Consider the following 5,385-nt stretch of genomic DNA (forward strand, 5'->3'; position numbering starts at 1 on the left):
ACCCCGAGGGCGGGGGGTCAGAAGGTTCTTTCTCTCGGGACACCCGCCCTGCCCCCAGGGCCCCAATCCAGGGCCTTCCAGGGCGGGACCGAGGCCCCGCGGGGAGCTGTGGGCTACCTCGCTCCTAGTTTTAAGGTCCCTTGTTTATTACGCGGCTCCCTCTGCATCCTGGTCCTCTCGGCTCACACTCTGAGCATCCCTGACGGAGAACTCCCTCTCCTCTGCTTGTTTAAACTGTAGCAAGCCTGGAGCAAGTAAGTGTATGCTGGTCAAAGAAATGGGAATTCACGCCAATTCAAAGAGCACCGAAATACATTCAGTAGACATCCATAATGAGCTCCTACTCTGAGCCTGGTCCCGGGGCCAGGTGTTTGGGGGTGGGGGGGGGGTGTGTGTGATCGAGGTAAAGAAGACAAAGCATTCATTCATTCATTCATTCTCTGTTGGGAGAGAGAGGTGATAGGTACCCAACACAAGACCAAAGAGGATGCAGAATTGCAGGCATAGACGGCTATGGGGGTTCTTTACAGCACATTTCAGAACCTTGGTAACCCCCTCCCCCATCAATTCTCCCACTGCCAGTGGCAAAGGTAAATCCCCGCTTCCCAGGCCTGAGTAAGACAGAGGAGCCAGGAAATGGACTCTCACCCCCAGCCCCCAAACACACACCACTACAGGCACATAAATAATGGACCTCCCCCACCAACACCTCCAGATGCCAGGGTATTTTTGTCAGATACCTTAATTTTTGGCAATCTATTAATTGTGAAATTAATTGATTAATCTATTAATCAATTTCACAATTGATGGCTTATGAACTAATTTCATTACCTAATTGCTAAGGAGGTTGAACATCTTCCATAGGTTTTTTTTCTCATGGAGATTCTTTCTTTGAAAAAAAAAAAAGGCTCCTCATGACTTCTGCCCATTTTTGTATTGAGTTGTCCTTTTCTTACTGAATTTTAGGAGTCTTTTATATATTTTAGAGACCACCTCTTTGCCAATTATATCAAATGTTACAAATGTTTTCTCCCAGTAGGCAACTTATTCTTCCTTCCCGTCTTCCTTCCTTCTCTCTCTCCTTCTCCCTCTGTCTTTGGATGAATAAAAGTTTGAAATTGTGATATAATCATATGTATCAATCTTCAATCTTTTCCCTTTATGGTTAGTGCTCTTTGTGACTTGTCTATTCTTACCTAAGTTCAAGATATTCTGTATTTTCTCTGGCAAGACAAAGGTTTTCCCTTTTATTTTTAAGTCTCTCAACCACCTGGAATTGATTTCTGTGTATGATGTGAAGAAGGGATCCAGTTTAATTTTTTCTATATGGATAATGCGTTGTCTTAGTAACATTTATTAAATTGCTCATACCTGGTCACTAACCTGCAATGCCACCCCTGTCATATATCAGTTTTCACATATTTATGAGTCTGGTTCTGGCCTCCCTCTTTTCTTACACTGATCTAGTTGCCCAACTCTCGTGACAATGCCATACTTCTCTAATTACAATAGTTTATAACAACTGTTTATATCTTTCACTCTTATTTGGGTCTGAGTTCAAATATCACTTCCTTAGAGATGCCTGCTCCAATCCCCCAATTAAAGGAGATGTACAGGGCTTCCCTGGTGATTCAGTGGTTAGGAATCCGCCTGCCAATGCAGGGGACACAGGTTCGAGCCCTGCTCTGGGAAGATCTCACATGAAGCGGAGCAACTGAGCCCATGCGCCACAACTACTGAGCCTGCGCTCTAGAGCCCGCAAGCCACAACTACTGAGCCCGAGTGCCACAACTACTGAAGCCCGCGCACCTAGAGCCTGTGCTCTGCAACAAGAGAAGCCACCCAATGAGAAGCCCGCGCACCGCAACGAAGAGGAGCCCCTGCTCGCCGCAACTAGAGAAAAGCCTGCGCGCAGCAACAAAGACCCAAGGCAGCCAAAAATAAAATAAATAAATAAATTTATAAAAAAAAAAAGGAGATGTACATATTATATTCTATTCATAGCTGTTACTTCTGAAGATTTAATTGTTAAATGGCTGGCTCACATTAGTCTGGACATTCCACTAGGCCAGAGATTCTGTGTCCCCAGGGCTTATCACAGTGACTGTCACATAGATAACGTTTAATAAATATTTAACAAATGAGTGAATAAATTCACCTCTGCTCTGCAGCATTTATCACACTGTCCAGCACAGAGTAGATGCTCATAAATACTATGTTTAGTAGGTGCTCCATAAATACTAAAGAAAGGACCAATCCTTTCCATCAGTACTCAATGTGACTTGCTTGCTTAATTTGTCTCTGTAAGATATATCACCAGATGACATACTACAATATCTTACCAACTTGCTTACTGTCTTTCTCTTCCTGCCGGGAGATAAGATCCATGAGGACAGGAATTGCTTTGTTTTAACTTCTGCTGTATCCTAGGCCTAGAACAGTGCCTAGCAATTGGTAATGCTCAATAAATATTTATTGCATGAATGAATGAATGAATGAATCTTCTTCCTTTGATTCAATCAAAAGTCTATTTTTGGCTTTGGAATCTAAAGATGCCTCACTTTGTACTGTGGATTTCTTAGTACTTTGCCTCTCCCCTCCATTCCCTCTTCTCATGTTCCCTGCACGGTCCCTCCATGTTACTAGAGGGACAGATGGCACATCCTGCTTTGTTAATCTTGGAGTGGGATGAAGGCAGGCATTTATCTGGGTTCCTGGTAATTTCAAGAGAGCAATAATTCTTTTCTCTCCTCAGCACTCCTGCACACTTTATATGTGTCCCTCATATGTTCGTGTGCTGCCTGCATTTTGGTTCATCTTCTACTCTTCTCCTGAAATAGACCATAAGCACATGTCTCACTCCCCACATCCTCAGCTTGGTAAGAGGGCCCAGCAAAGAGTAGGCCCTCAGCAAGTGTTTGCTGAAAAAAGAAAGAATGAACATCTCGTCACTGTTTGAGCATATATGACAGTACTGAACCCCTCTCACTGCTGAGATTCCCCTGGGGAGACTGGTGCCCTGACCAAGCTGGTGCTTAGAGTATTTGCTTCTTAAATTTCCAGGCTGTTGTGGGCTTGTCATTAGCTTTTAACTTTGAAAATGATTCATTTCTATTTTATCCTTTGAACAAATGAGCACCTATGGACATTTTAAGCTTAAATTGTGGTAGGCTCAGTAACAGCCCCCCAAATATACCACATCCTAAATCCTAGAATCTGTGAATACTGCCTTATAGCTGCAGTGAAATTAAAGATCTTGAGTTGAGACTATCCTGGATTGCCTCGTGGGCCCAGTGTGGTCACAATATTCTTTATAAGAAGGACACAGAAGGGGCAGAGAAGAAGGTAATGTGATGCCAGAGCAGCAATTGGAGTGACAGACTTTGAAGATGGAGGAAGGGGACACAAACCAAAGAATGCAGGCACCACTAGAAGCTGAAAAGGGCAAGGAAAAGGATTTTCCCCTCAGAGCCTTTGGAAGGAACCAGCCCTGCTGATATCTTGACTTTAGCCCAGTGAAACTGATTTTATAATTCTAGCTTCCAGAACTGTAAGAGAATAAATTTGTGCTGTTTAAAGCCAGTAGATCTGTGATAATGTGTTACAGCAGCAGTGAGAAACTAATATACTAAATGAACTATTGTTTTTGTCTCTTAGGGCTTACTTATACTTAGATTTATTCTAAAAATATATTTCCTTTAATTTGGATAAGGGAAGGCAGGAGGTGGCCCTCCCCTCTGGTCCTGATGCTCTTGTGGCTCTAATCATGGGTTTCTTTTCTTTCAGCAGCCTCCTGCTGCCTGGCCACATCTTCAGCTTGTTGTCTCTGCCAGGCCACATGGGCAGCCCACCCACTCCATCCCTTCCTCTGCACAGGGTTCTGGCCTGTGCATTGTGCAAAAATGTCATCCTGAACAAAGGACCTCGGCAGACAAATCTAGTTGACTGGGGTAAACTTTATAAGAGAACACAGATGGAGTACCTAACCCACTCCAAGCAATCAACCATGACCTAGGCAGAGTATTACTTGAATTGGAGTTTCCTTGGTTTTCCTCTTCAAGGATTTTAAACTAAAGTATATTGGTGCTACCTAATCAGAATTCCCCACTGAGCACTGCAAATAAAGCATTGCACATAAAGCAATGGTAACACTTTGCTTTCTGGAATGTTTTAACCTTGGCTTGTAGAATGGAAATGTGGCATGGAAAACTTGGCATGCTCCTGGCAATCTGGTGCTGACACAGGCCTGATGGGATAAGACTGTATAAAGATAAGAGGCTTGAGACGCTGGGAGTGACCAGAATTTGCCAGAAACAGTATGTTTGGGAGGAGCCAAAAGAATAGCTTGAGACAGGTTCATGAAACAGAAACAGAATCACAGACATAGAGAACAGACTGGTGGTTGCCAAGGGGGAGGGGGTTGGGGGAGGGGCGGAATGGAAGGTTGGGTGTAGCAGATTTAGCTTTTATATACAGAATGGATAAACAAGGTCCTACTGTACAGCACAGGGAACTATATTCAATATCCTATGATAAACCATAATGGAAAAGAATATTAAAAAAAGAATGCATATATATGTATAACTGAATCACTCTGTACAGCAGAAATTAACACATTGTAAATAAACTATACTCCAATTAAAAAATAGAGAGAGATAAAAAATAAAAACATTTCAAGAAAAAAAAAAGAATAGCTCGAGGAGTCCTATTCCTGTCATCCCTCCCACACCCAGAGGAATCCTCCCTGAGCAGCTCTGTCTGCAGAGCTACGCCAACCCTGCTAGTCGAGTTCCCCCCCAATGTTTACAGCAGTTGCTTCAACTCTTCCCAAACGGCATCTGTTGTGGCAGGGCTGGGGTAGAGCCTCCAGAAGGTAGTATGTAATTGTGAGTTCACAGCTTGGGTGGTGGAGACAACAGGGAGTAACCAGGACAGCTGAGGCAGCTTCTGGGGGAGAGTGCCCCCTGCACAGATGGGGTGTGGCTGCCTGGCTGGGGCTGGGAGCCTCAGACCTATATTAGGAGAAAGGCTGGCCTCCAGGAAGGGAGAATGGGAAAATGTCCCAAAGAAAGAAAGGAAAGAAAACATTCCTGCCTCCTAGTTGAACACAGCCAGCGTTTGTGGGGGCAATTTCTGTTGGTTATTTGTTTGTTTTTTAAAGCAATAACGACTGAAGATGGAACAAACTGGGCTAAAGCCTCCATTCTGAGAACCATTATAAAACATTCTTTTTCATGGAACTGTAGGGTTTGCAAAGCATTTCCCATAATGGGAGATATCCCTCTGAAATTGCTGTGATCCTTTTACAACCACTTTAGTTTGGAGAAAGAACCTCCGAGGGATTCCATGCCTTGTCCAAGGTCACAAAGCTAGGACACAAGCCCA

The sequence above is a fragment of the Balaenoptera ricei genome, chromosome 8 (assembly GCF_028023285.1).
Source record: "Balaenoptera ricei isolate mBalRic1 chromosome 8, mBalRic1.hap2, whole genome shotgun sequence".
NCBI lineage: Eukaryota > Metazoa > Chordata > Mammalia > Artiodactyla > Balaenopteridae > Balaenoptera > Balaenoptera ricei.